Source organism: Chiloscyllium plagiosum, chromosome 3 (genome assembly GCF_004010195.1).
Source record: "Chiloscyllium plagiosum isolate BGI_BamShark_2017 chromosome 3, ASM401019v2, whole genome shotgun sequence".
Classification (NCBI taxonomy): domain Eukaryota; kingdom Metazoa; phylum Chordata; class Chondrichthyes; order Orectolobiformes; family Hemiscylliidae; genus Chiloscyllium; species Chiloscyllium plagiosum.
The window spans coordinates 24,578,604-24,593,227 of NC_057712.1; the positions used below are offsets into that span (position 1 = coordinate 24,578,604).

Consider the following 14,624-nt stretch of genomic DNA (forward strand, 5'->3'; position numbering starts at 1 on the left):
AGATGTTAGGAGTAGATTCTTTACTCAGTGAGTCATGAGTTCATGGAATGCCCTGCCAGTAGCAGTGGTGGACTCTCCCTCTTTATGGGCATTTAAACGGGCATTGGATAAGCATATGGAGGATAGTGGGCTAGTGTAGGTTAGGTGGGCTTGGATTGGCGCAACATCGAGGGCCAAAGGGCGTGTACTGCACTGTATTTTTCTAAAAAAAAATTACGTAAAGTCCTCAAAAGAGTGTTTTTGTTTTAAATCTGCATTTAAAAGAGCTAGGTATTTCTCAGTTTTTGTAAGTAATAATTTTCCCCTTTTTTTCATTCCATAAAACCTTGCATTTGGATCCTTAATGTTTTTGGTGAGCAAGGTAACCACTTTTTTCAAAATTAAATTAAAATGCTAAAACAATCATGAACTCTGTGTTGAGAGTGACTTTACCCTTCCTGACCTGGTCAAAATACACTTGAAAGTCCTGTCCAGGAAATTATTAAAGTGACCCCAATGTCCATGTGAATGCTCAGTTCCCCCATGTTACTGAAATCAGGTCTTTCTCCCTTCTGATCAGATACCTGTGCAAGATTTCCTATATTGGACACTGGTTGAAAATATACAGAAATGTGCCAGCATGTAGTTTTATTCCCTCTGCAGAGTTAATTTGGAGATGTACCTAATATGAGGTAATGACGTGGCCTGCAATTAGGAAATCAAGTGTAATTGTTTCAAATTAGAAATTCTGAATATTAAAGTGATAAAAATAGCATTTGTGATTCATTCTGAAATCGGTGATCAAGTTTAGAAAATGCCTTCAATCGGAATTTTGATTAACAACCCTGTGGAATGTTGTATGATGAGGCATCATTAAAGCAATGGAGTATCTATATAATCAGCAAAGAACTGAGTGCAAGATGTGAGAATAAGAAAACAACATTGCACTATGTTGTCGTGATCTGTAAAAGATTGGTTGATTAGTTCTCAAAGATCGGTATTTAAAAGAGCTAGGAATTATTCATACATAGATAAAGATGTATGGTTGAACATTGTTTTATTTGACTAAGTGTCAGTTTGTCATGTTTCATTGAGAGCTTCCCTCTGCCAAGTGCCGTTAGGTTTCTCAATGCATGTGGCCAAATTTATCTGATCAACTACCCATCCTCATTCTACCTGAAACAATTCATCACTGCTGGGATATCCCAGAATTCACCAGGATACCTTAGCCCGAAGTCATTTTAAAAGCCACTCGTGAAACTGGACAAGCATTATTAGTCCAGAGCTGCTCTGTGCAGTTTGTAACATTTGCTTCGGACATGGCAGGCAAAGGGAAATTGGTGCCCAATTTGCAGGCAGGAGGTCCTTGTGAATGGGGAGATGCTGAGTTGGGATGCCCTCTTCCCCCAGGACTAAAAGTAGACTCCATGACATCAGATCATGCCAGCCTGGTCTGAGGATAACACCCATGTCAGCACAGACTCAGCTATCAGGAGGAAAGTAGGAAAAAGGTCAATGACCATCTTCACTCCAGCAATATAAGTGCTAAGGTCTTCTCTCTTCTCCCTTCTCCCTCCCAGTCACTATCCCTGCTACTGCAACACCTCCCACCAAGGCTCATGTTCTACCAGTCTCATTATTGTCTGTAACACCTTCCTCACTCACGATCACCCACTCCCACCACTGACACTTAAAATAGCACGCCTTTTATGTGTCACCTATGTCATCTCCTTTATTCTATGCCTCTCTCTTAACAGGGCTGAAAGAGTCAAGATGTTGGACTGCCATACATTTGCTTCCTCATCCATTATGAGAAGAGGGACCCAACTTTGACCACCCTAAGAGGTTGACTGACCATCTGTCAGCCACTGAACTGGTTTTGGATAATTGATTAACCCTTGAATAACTGACCAAAGGCTATCACTCTTGACTTGACTGAGACTTGTTGACAACTGCAACAAGCTTCATGGCTTTGTGTCTGCATGAACCAGCATGGCAATGCAGCAGTATAATGAGCTAACTATCACGGGATGCGGGGTAAGATGCGAAGTGAGTAATAAAAGGACAAATGACGATCCCAGAGAGGGAATAAAAAAAAGAGCCTGCTCGAGAAACACAGCAGGTCTGATAGCATCTATAGAGAGAACAACAGCTTCTGCAGCTTTTTGAATTTGTTTTAGACCAGAGATACAGCCTGGTCCTATCAATGAACTGGGTGTGTGTCAGTGAGGGTAAAGCACCCTTTCTGCAACATTACAATGGTAACTACCACTGGGCCCTGAGGTGCAGCATTAATGTGCAGATATGACCTATAAGTGGATCAGATATACATCACAAAGGTTATTGGAGGATGGTAGATGCCGGATGCCAATATCCTTGAACATGAACTGTGTGTAGCTGATGGCTATGGAGTATTCCTGGAGATGTTGATGCTTAGTTTTTAACATGGAGGTCCTTTGGAGCAAGTGGCAAGCTGTCGTCACCAGACAATCACTCTGGTTTCCATATTGAGAATTTGCAACAACTTGCTTGTGGTGCACAGATTTTAGAAAGCTGCACATTAATGAGGTGAGATATGCAATTATTAATGTATTTAGCAAAAAGTAATGCCCTTAATAGGAAATTCATTGTGACTTTGCAAGAATCTGGTCTTGGCACCAGAACTTAGTTAAAAGATGCAACAAGTTTTTCCTGACATCAAGGTAGGCTTTCCTGGATATTCTGTCATATTTCTTTGCCACGTAAGATTCCACCTATTAATTCATTTCTTGGCAGCAAATTTTAATTATGCATATTTCAGGCCTAAGGCTAAGTGGCCAATCATTTAGGTCTGAGATGATAAATTTATTTGCTAAAATATCATGAATATTACAGAGTTTCTACCTCATTGGGCTGTAGATGCTCCAAGTGAATATATTTAAAGCAGAGGCAGATAGATTTTTGGTTTAAGAGGGAATAAAGAGAGAGGGCAGGTGAGTGAAACTGAGACTGAAAGAGCAGTTTTTATCATATTAAGTGGCACATCAGCCTTGAGGAGCTACATGATCTACTGATGCCAACCTATATCGCAAACCAATCTCCATGATCTCTTATATCTCTTGTGCTCATTTAGGGGCATATTTCTCTTCATGCTAATGCCCTCCATGCCAACTTGCACAGTATCCATCAAAGACCAACCTCAGGAGTCATACTGAGATTACAGAAAGTTCTAAATATCTCTTACAAACTTTCATAAATATGAACAAACTCATATTCACAAATACTCATTTGATGCATTTAAATCCCTTCAAGTGCTTACATTCTTGTAAAACAAACGTTTGTATTCCTAATCTCACATCAGAGACTGCTAACCCTTTAATAATCTTTTCAGCTATCAAATAACTTGTGAATTTTCAGACCCCCACCTCCCCCCATGTGATAATGAAAGCAGTCAACCAATGACAATATTATAATTATAGCACTTAACGTTATGTCAACAAACAGCCATTGAAACTGTTAGCACAGATTCTTTTAACAACTCAGTTTTTTTAAAAAAAACAGAGAGCTATTTAACTAACTTTACAGCTCAACAGTTCTGCAGAAATTATCCACCTTCATGAACATTTACATCTACTCTAAATATTCATATGACACTCAGCAGGGCGTAGTCCTCATTGTGGCAAAAAAGGAGTCTGATTGCATTAAAGGCCCATACTAGGTTAGGATTTCCCTCAGTAATTCTCATTATTGCTTTCACCCACCTCCTTCCCCATCCCCTGATGAAAACAAACTCTGTGTCTGAAGTGGGAACAGAACCCTTTGGATCTGGGTCCCACCCATTATTTTAAGCTTCCTGGAGCCTTCACAACTCTATGAAAATTAAGCATAAAGTTCCTGCAATAGGAAAAATAGTATAAATGTGACTGAAATATGCGGGCACAGCTATGATAATGGAGGTTGCACCATTTCAGTGACTGTTTTGATAAAATGGTATGTAAATCCCATGAGCCTAAACTACCTAACACCATAACTTCCTAGTGCTTACGCAACATAAATGAAACCAATGCCATTGACACACAAATCTCCTGGAAATTTCAGTCCACAATATAATTAGTAAAGTCTTATACTGTAGGCTGACTTGATTCTGAGATGCAACAATAACCATGCCTTTCTGGTTAAGTCTACTAGACTTGTAATCTTCGGTCTTCCATTTTTATTGTTAGTACAATACAATAGAAACCTCAGCCTTCACTCAACAGACAAAATAAAGACTTTTTTGTGGTTTATGGTCCACCTGAGTACTGTACAAGTGTGGCTGCAACTATAAGATACATGAACTTGAATTTTCCACTTAAGGAGTCTCACGCTGCTTGCATTTCTGGGGTACGGGAGCATTAGTTTAGGATCTGACATCCAAGCAAACTGAAACTATTGTGTTGATATGTACCTAAAGCCCAAGGCCAAAGTGCAGTATAATTACATCCTAAAGTTCCAGAATAAGCTCAAGAGGATACGAAATGAGCACATATCTTCAATGTTGAATTGAAAATCTCTCAAATGAATCAAGTAATTCACAGGCTCTAGTTGGATTCCATGAGGAGAAGGTTAATTAATATACATTCCCCTCGGGGAAAAAAAAGATTTGCAAAAATGAAACTTCACACACAAGTGACTTTTTTCAAACGCAACACAGAAGTAATTGGACATATTTTCACCTATGTCGCCATGAGAAATGCCAAATATAATCTTGATCATTCTGTGTACTTCCATAAAGTACCTGATTAAAATGTATTCATTCATAGTACCGGCTTTATTTCCTGCTGGGCCTTTGCCACAATCAGGCTACTGCTTTTATGTTTCATGTATCGTCTCATCAAATGAATGATCAAGAATCCAGGTGTTATTTAAACACTTAATGAAATCTAAATCTACAGGCAAAAGGAGGAAGGCAATGAAGAAAAGAATTGATGTTAGACTTCCCAGAGTAATATGACATCCAAATAAATACCTTGGAAGTGTAGTCAGCATTGAAGTGTATGAAAAGGAGCAGCTATTTTGAACTAAGTAAGCAACCAGAAACAGACAAGAACTGGCATCTGTTGAGTATATTTCATAACCTTCACAGCCTGCATGTGCACACATATAAATTTATGGAGTGGATCTGTAGTTGCAGAATTACATTTTATTTTGCTCAAAAACTACATAAATCCATGTAGGATTCTGAAAGTTTCACTTTAGAAATAAAAATGACTCAACATTGGGATAAACTTTAAGTTCACACCTTTAATACATTGTCTGAGCTGAGATAACACGTATTGTTAGAAAAGCTGAAGCCACCTTGAGAATGTAACTTAAAGGGAGTTTTCAAATTTACATATTAAAGTGCCTAAAGCCGCATATCTCATCCAAAAAGATGCAAGACTTAATCTAAGTTTATTTAATATATCATTACAACTCTGTGACACTATAACCCTTTTGCTATCAGTTCTGTGACCTATGGTCCTGCTCCACAGCTATCTGGTGAAAGAACAGATCCTCGAAAGCTAGTGCTTCCAAATAAACCTGTGGGACTATAACCTGGTATTGTGTGATTTTTAACTTTGTTCACAGCCAAAAATGTACTTTTGAATTTCAGTCATGGTTGTAATGTTAGATTCCAGAATTGAACTTCAAATTCTATCTTCAGTCCATCACCAAAGCTATCTATTTCCACTTCTCACCTCTTCATCCTTGCCAGTCATATCCATCTTTATTTCTTGCACTTGCTATTCTAAACTCGAGTCAAAGCAATCTCCGCAATAGCCTCCTGAGCTTTATCCTACACAGCCTTTAACTAATTTCAAAACTCCTCCCACACTTGACTTCTCATACAAATAAATAAATGTTCAGTTCATCTTTTTCAAGTATTATCTGATGTTTAAATACTGATGAGCAGACTGGGGAATATCTCCTCCACTTTTTATAAGGAGATGTTTAGGATCTTTTATCTATATTCATGTGAGTCCCAGTTTAACATGTTGATATGAAGTCAATAACTCTGAACATATGATACTGCTGAAGTGTGCTATAATAGTGATAAGATGCCTTGCTTCCAAACACTGGTTGCTTATGATTGGGTTGGCATATATATTATCTTTCCTATCCCAGTCCAAGAGTCTGTTCAGTTGTCTGTGATGGAGGATGTACTCAGCAGAAGATAGTCTTCTGATGCATTTCATAACACTGATTTTACATGTATGTATTTTTATCTATGTATATCACTAGGAAGAGGTAGTTACGTATTCCTCCATCAGAGACCATGACAGAGACCAATCAATTCCAAAATGGTATGCTTCAGTCTTTGCCTAATGACTATGTTATATATCAGACTGGATGGGGCTTCAGCATAGTCAGCGCATCAACTCTTTCATGATTATTAGCTTACATAACAGAGAGTCAGTCAAGAGTACGTAAGGGGCTGGACTTTACCTTTCCAGGGTGAAGAGAAATTCGGTATTTCAAACATGCATGCTGCTTGTTCCCGCCCTGCCTTTCCAGCTAGTTGAAATAAATGCCGGCTGGTGAATCAGTGACCATTTGTTCTCAGTGCTTTGGACATTTCAACCAGTTTTAAAAAAAAATATCCAAACACTCTTGTCAGTGAGGTGGATAAAGGAACACAGAAGAAAAAAATGCTGGAAAATCTCAGCAGGTCTGGCAGTATCTGTTAGGAGAGAAAAGAGCTGATGTTTTGAGTCTAACTGACCCTTTGTCAAAGCTAAAAAAGGGAGAAATAGGGAGGTATTTATACTAAGCTGAGAGAAGGTGAGTCGTGGCTCCAGAAGCAAGGGTAGCAATAAAGAGGTGATAATGACAGTGCATAGAGAGATTATAGGGAGATTAGGAGCTGTGAATGACCAAGGCTGAAGCCAGTGCTATGTAACAAATTATGTGGGAGATGGGGAGGGATGGGTGAAGCAGAGGCAAAATGGAAAACGGGGGAGAAGGGTAGCAAAGGGGGAAGAGGAGAGGAAAAAGGTGATGAGAGCGCGGGGAGCGAGAGAAAGAGAGACAATCAAGAAACAAGAGGTACAGAGCAATGAAAAAAATAAAATTACGGAGCAGAATGAAAACAGAGGGGTCGAGATGGGATAATCATCTGAAGTTGTTGAATCCAATGTTGAGACCGTCAGGCTGTAACGTGCCTCGTCGGGAGATGAGATGCTGTTCCTCCAGTTTGCATTGAGCTTCACTGGAACATTGCAGCAGGCCAAGGACAGACATGTGGGCTTGGGAGCAGGATTGAGTGTTGAAGTGGCAAGCCATAAGAAGGTCCAGGACCTGATTGCGTACAGACTGAAGGTGCTCAGCAAAGCGATCACCCAGTCGGCGTTTTGTCTCTCCGATATAGAGGGGACAACATTGGGAGCAACGAATGCAATAGACCAAATTGAAAGAGGTACAAGTGAAATGCTACTTAATCTGAAATTAAGTGTATAAGTCCTGCTGAGATTTTCTTTCCCAAAATGCAACACATTGCAGAGGGTGGTATGTGTATGGAATGAGCTGCCAGAGGAAGTGGTGGAGGCTAGTACAATTGCAACATTTAAAAGGCATCTGGATGGGTATATGAATAGGAAGGGTTTGGAGGGATATGGGTCGGGTGCTGGCAGGTGGGTGTAGATTGGGTTGAGATATCTTGTCGGCATGGACCGAAGGGTCTGTTTCCGAGTTGTAATTCTCTATGACTCTATGATGTCACATTTATCTAAATTAAACTCTATCTGCCACTCCTCAGCCCATTGGCTCATCTGATCAAGATCCCATTGTAATCTGAAGTAATCTTCTTCGCTGTCCACCACACCTCCAATTTTGGTGTCACCTGCAAACTTACTAGCCATACCTCCTTTGTTCACATCCAAATTGTTTATATAAATGACGAAAAGCAGTGGACCCAGTACTGATCTCTGTGGCACTCCACTGGTCATAGGCCTCCAGTCTGAAAAACAACCCTCCACTATCACCCTCTGTCTTCTACCTTTGAGCCAGTTTTGCATCCACATGACTAGTTCTCCCTGTATTCCATGAGATCTAACCTTGCTAACCAGTCTACCATGGGGAACCCTGTCGAATGCCTTACTGAAGTCCATATAGATCATGTCCACTGCTCTGTCCTCATCAATCCTCTTTGTTACTTCATCAAAAAACTCAATTAATTATGTCAATCTATAAAAACTGAACAGGTATAGTCTACCAACAGCCAGAATGCAGCCATCTTCTGCAGCAAACTCTGCTGTTACAGGCTGCCACATTCCCATTTATAGACCTTTCTAACTCCCTTTGTGCAGTCTCTCCTTATTCCTGGTGTAACTCATTCTCATTAAATAGCAAACAAACTGCAGTTGACAAAGACAAATTGCAATCAATTACCTTTTTAATAAGTTCAAAAGCTTGCTTAATTTGTAGCTGTGATTTCTCGTTCAATCTGATCAAAGTAGGACTTGAATCTAAAATATTCTGACTTAGAGGAAAGATTGCAACCATTGTCATTGCAGTTTATGCTAAATATTTTGACAGAAGGATAGAAAACAAATTCAGAGCTACAATCTCTAATATTCTGAATTTGTCCTTCTAATTGTGGTTCAAGTTGATGTCTTGCCCTCTAAAAGAAAGAAGGAAATAATGTGAAATAAAGTGGCCTTGGGCCAATATAGGTGTTTCCTTACAATGGAATTCAGAGCAGAATAGCTGAAGGCTAACTTGGCCTTTTAGTTAACGATGTGAACTTTTCAGAAGGTATAAGAAAGATGAGCAGAAGAAAATATATTAAGGTGGGAAGAGAATTCCAGAGTGGAAGGGTAAGTGTGCTCCAACTGCCAAAGTAATAGTTGAGGAAGAATGTGACCAGTCCACTCAGAATTAGAGATATAAAAGTTCCAAGAGGATGCACTGATAGAAGAGAATTCAATGGTGGCAAAAGAAGCATTGGATATATTTTTACATTAATGTAAAGACATTGAAATCAATGTATTGAAAAACAGAGATCCAATGAAGATTGTTAAGAGGAGTGAGGATACAATGTGAGAGGATTAGCTACATTTTGGGTGACAGGAAAGCTCAGGAGACCAGCAAGATTTCAATGTGGTGAAATATGGATTGGGATGGGCAATATTAGCCAGGTAGAAATTTACCACCCAAATAATAGATCGAACAACTTGAATTAGTATATTTGCCAAGCTCAGGTTTTTGAAGAGAATTCTTAGCAACAATAGTTTTGTTATCAAATTCACAAGTTTCCATTTTAAAAGACCATTTTTGCAGACCATGTTGAAACAAATGATACCTGTCAACAGTGACATGACTGCTCAACTCAGCAAAACATCTTTGAAGGGCAAAGCACTGACAACTGTGATATGATAGCCTTGTGCAGCCCTAACCATCTAATCAGTACAATTATCGATTGGACAATTTTATGTGTACCTGTTCTGTACATCTGCAGCTGTGTTTTAAAACAGGACCTATTTGGCGAGTGATATTTGAGGAGACAGTAAAACCTTACGGTCTTCAAGTGATAGGATGGAAGTGATACCATTATCCTAAATGTTAGGAAGGATCTGAGCATTAACGATACTGCAACTGAACTCAGCCACTGCAGTGTCCTTTGCAACCTTTTAATCATCATTTGTAGTACTGTTAGTTATAAATATAATTCATTCTAATAAAATACATATACTAAAACTTTGTATCTTTCATTCCTGCCATAGAGAAGATATTTCAGAGTGCATCTAACTGGTAGTATTAATTAAAAACTAAACATAATTCAGACAGAGTCTGTCCCTATTCCTCAGAAGGGAAGGGGGAAGAGGATGTTAGGGGGATAGATAGGAGGTTCTGTAGGAACGAGAGAGACTCACCTCTGGTGTGTTGCCTCCCAGATGCCAAGGCTTGCGATGTCTCGAATCGTGTTCTCGGGATCCTTGAGGAGGAGGGGGTGCAACCCCAAGTCGTGGTCCACACAAGCATTACTACATAGGTAGGAAAAGGGGTGGGGATTTAAGGCAGAAATTCAGGGAACTGGGGTGGAAGCTTAGAGCTAGAACAAACAGAGTTGTTATCTCTAGTTTGTTACCCGTGCCATATGCTAGCAAGGCGAGGAATAGGGAAAGAGAGGAGTTGAACACATGGCTACAGGGATGGTGCTGGAGGGAGGGTTTTGGATTTCTGGATAATTGGGCCTCTTTCTGGCGTAGGTGGGGCCTCAACACACAGGGATAGTAATATTCTGGGGGAGAAATTTGCTAATGCTCTTCAGGAGGGTTTCAGCAGGGTGATGGGAACCCAAACTGTAGCTCCAGTGGCCAGGAGGTTGAGAGTAGTGAGGTCAGAAATAAGGTTGAAGGTCGCAAGAGTGCACCGGTAAGCAGGAAGTTGGTTTGAAGTGTGAATACTTCAATGCCAGGAGCATCCAGAATAAGGTGGGTGAACTTGCAGCATGGGTTGGTACCTGGGACTTTGATGTTGTGGCCATTTCAGAAACATGGGTAGAACAGGGACAGAAATGGTTGTCGTGAGTTCCGGGGTTTAGATGTTTCAGTAAGAGCAAGGAAGATGGTAAGAGAGGGAGTGGTGTGGGATTGTTGGTTAAGGACAGTATTACTGTGGCAGAAAGGACATTTGAGGACTCATCTACTAAAGTAGTGTGTCCTGAGGTTAGAAACATGAAAAGAGAGGTCACTCTGGTGGGAGTTTTCTATAAACCTCCAAATAGTTCCAGAGATGTAGAGGAAAGGATAGCAAAGAAGATTCTGTTCAGGAGTGAGAGTCAAAGTGTAGTTGTTAACTTTCCAAATATTGACTGGAAATATTATATTTTGTGTACTTTAGATGGGTCAGTTATTGTCCAATGTGTGCAGGAGGGTTTCCTAACACAGTATTTCGACAGGCCAACAAGGGATAAGGCCACATTGGATTTGGTACTAGGTAATGAACCTGGCTCGGTTTTAGATATGAAGGTAGATGAGCACTTTGGTGATAGTGACCACAGTTTGGTTATATTTAATTTCACGATGGAAAGGCTTAGTTATATACTGCAGGGCAAAAGTTATAGCTGGGGAAAAGGCAATTATGATATGATTTGGCAAGATTTAGGGTGCATAAGATGGAGAAGGAAACTGCAGGGGTTGGGCACAATTGAAGTGTGGAGCTTATTCAAGGAACAGCTCCTACATGTCCTTGATAAGGATGAACCTGTCAGGCAGGACGAAGTTGTCAAGCGAGGGAGCTGTGGTTTACAAAAGAAGTTTAATTTCTTGTCAAGAGGAAGAAGAAGGCTTATGTAAGAATGAGACATGAAGGCTCAGTTAGGGTGTTTGAGAGTTACAAGTTCACCAGGAAAGACCTAAAGAGAGAGCTAAGAAGAGTCAGGAGGGGACATGAGAAGTTATTGGCAGATAGGATCAAGGAAAATCCTCAAGCTTTCTATGACATATATAGGTATGTCAGGAATTAAAGAATGACGAGAGTAAGATTAGGGCCAATCAAGGACAGTAGTGGGAAGCTGTGCGTGGAGTCCGAGGAGATAGGAGAAGTGCTAAATGAATATTTTTTGTCGGTATTCACACTGGAAAAAGACAATATTGTCGAGGAGAATACTGAGATACAGGTTACTAAACTAGATGGGATTGAGTTTCACAAGGAGGAAGTGTCAGCAATTCTGGAAAGTGTGAAAATAAATCAATCCCTGTGCCAGATGGGGTTTATTCTAGGATTTTCTGAGAAGCCAGGGAGGAACTTGCCGAGCTGTTGGCTTGATCTATATGTCGTCATTGTCTACATGAACAGTGCCAGGAGACTGGAGGATAGCAAATGTTGTTCCCTTGTTCAAGAAGGGGAGTAGTGACAACTCTGGTAATTATAGACCAGTGAGCCTTACTCAGATGTGGGTAAAGTATTGGAAAAGGTTCTAAGAGATAGGATTTATAATCATCGAGAAAGGAATAAGTTGATTAGGGATAGCCAACACGGTTTTGTGAATGGTAGGTCGTACCTCACAAACCTTATTTAGTTCTTTGAGATGGTGACCAAACAAGTGGATAAGGGTAAAACAATCGTTGTGCTGCATATGGATTTCAGTAAGGCGTTTGATAAGGTTTTCCATGGTAGGCTATTTATGAAAAGATGGAGGCATGGGATTGAGGGTGATTTGGCAGTTTGGATCAGAAATTGGCTAGCTGAAAGAAGGTGGTTGATGGGAAATGTTCATCCTGGAGTTCAGTTACTGCAAAGTTCAGTTTTGTGGCCATTGCCGTTTGTCATTTTTATAAATGACTTAGATGAGTGCATAGAAAGATGGGATAGTAAATTTGCAGATGACACTAAGGTTGGTGGAGTTGTGGATAGTACTGAAGGATGTTGCAGGTTAAGCTGCAGAGTTGGGCTGAGTGGTGGCAAATGGAGTTTAATGTGGAAAAGTGTGAGGTGATTCACTTTGGAAGGAGCAACAGGAATAAAGAGTACTGGGTTAAATGGTAAGATCCTCAGTGTCATCTGCAAATTTACTATCCCATCTTTCTACGTACTCATCTAAGTCATTTATAAAAATGACAAATGGCAATACCCCAAAACAGAAACTTGCAGAAACTGAACTCCAGGATGAACATTTCCCATCAACCACCTTCTTTCAGCTAGCCAATTTCTGATCCCTGAAAGTTGCCAGCCAGGTTAATAGAGTTGTTAAGAAAGCATTCGGTGTGTTCGTTTTCTTCATAGAGGGATTGAATTTCGGAGCCATGAGTTCATGTTGCAGCTGTACAAAAGTCTGGCGCGGCCACACTTGGAGTATTGCGTACACTTCTGGTCACTACATTATAAGAAGGATGTGGAAGCTTTAGAAAGGATTCAGAGGAAATTTACTAGGATGTTGCCTGGTATGGAGGGAAGGTCTTATGAGAAAAGGCTAAGGGACTTGAGGCTATTTTTGTTAGAGAGAAGAAGGTTGAGAGATGACTTAATTGAGATATATAAGATAATCAGAGGGTTAGATAGGGTGGACAGGGAGAGCCTTTTTCTTCGAATGGTGATGCCTAGCATGAGGGGACATTGCTTTAAACTGAAGGGTGATTGATATATGGCAGATGTCAGAAGTAGTTTGTTTACTTAGAGAGTAGTAGGGGCGTGGAATGCTCTGCCTGCAACAGTAGTAGACTTGCCAACTCTAAGGGCATTTAAATAGACATTGGATAAATATATGGATGAAAATGGAATAGTGTAGGTAAGATGGGCTTCAGATTGGTTTCACAGGTTGGTGCAATATTGAGGGCCGAAGGGCCTGTACTGCGCTGTAATGTTCTATGTTCTACAATTCATGCCACTAATAGGTGGCAAAAATGTCTCACTATATTATATGAAATTAAGGAAGTATTGAGCCAGTTCAGTAATACTTGTTGAATGGAAATGTTTGTGAGAAGGTAAAACTCATTATTAGATGGTGGAGGATCAATAATAGATCACTGGGGTATATCGGAGTTGGCTGCACAGGCTTAGGTTGAGTAGTTATTGTAAATCTTCTCTGATTACATGGATATAATTAGGAATGGTTTGAGTAGAGCCTTGGAACTACATGATTTAACAGAAATGAAAAGGCCCAGATACTAACCACTTTAATCCTTCTTCCTGTCAAGCCCAGGGACTTTCTCGTAGTGTGTGGTGATAGATGAATCGTAAGTAATTCTCAACAGAAGAGGCACATACCTTACATAACAAGAAAAGGTTTATGATGTAGTGGGAACCACATAATTTTAAATCTTCAGCTTATGAACTATTACTAATACGAGGTTGGTAAGACACATCTCGATAAGGAGACTGGACCATCACCTTCCACCTAAAGCATCTAAGATGGCCTAAACTGTCCCAAACTGCTTGATGCTCCACCCAATGGTTGTGTGATCTATCACAGAGATTGAAGATTCATCTTAGCTCAGATTAACTCTTTCATATCCGTTATCTAATACATCAAGGACAACATGAATGACCATGGGACGACAGGGACTAGTCTAGATTTCTTCAAATTTACTAGAATATTTGTGGAAGTTGATCTTTGGAAACATGATAAATTTAAATCCCTGTGGACTGCTACACTGTAAAACTGTTCAAAAACGCTGACTTTCATCCACAGCTAAGCACTGCTGTGCTTAAAACTAAAACAATCAAGAAAGGTTCTATGGGAGCACTTCTATAAATATAGGAATTGAAGAGTCAGCTGGAGCTGCAGTATGCTGGAAAAAGATCAACTCGGATGAAGCAAACTGGCTGCAGAATCAACTGCATTTCTACCTGTGTCTAATTATTGCTTCCGAGGTTCCTACCTTTTCTTTTTCCAACTATCAGAACAGATCTAGCTTCCTGTTGTTTTCACCAATCCAGTTAAAATGACTAATACGAACAAGGGAAAGAGAACTCCTCAATAAGTTCACAGAGAGAAGAAAATACCAGAGAAACCCAATGGGAGGAAGAAATGAATAACAGAAGAGAGATACACAATGTCTAGGCAAAGGATGGTGGGATAAGAGGGAAAAAGGAAGGGAGAATGGGGGTGGGGGAGAGAGAGAGATAGGGAGATAGAGGTATAGATAGAGAGAGATAGAGAGAGAGAAAGAGAGATAAAGAAATAAAGGTACAGAGAAAGTGAG

At 40.1% G+C, this 14,624-nt stretch overlaps 1 protein-coding gene across 1 annotated transcript in view; it reads right to left on the reverse strand.

Annotated features, from left to right (window-relative positions):
* Positions 1–14,624, reverse strand: part of sntg2 (syntrophin, gamma 2) — a 943,711-nt gene that overhangs the window by 385,979 nt on the left and 543,108 nt on the right. The window lies entirely within an intron of this gene.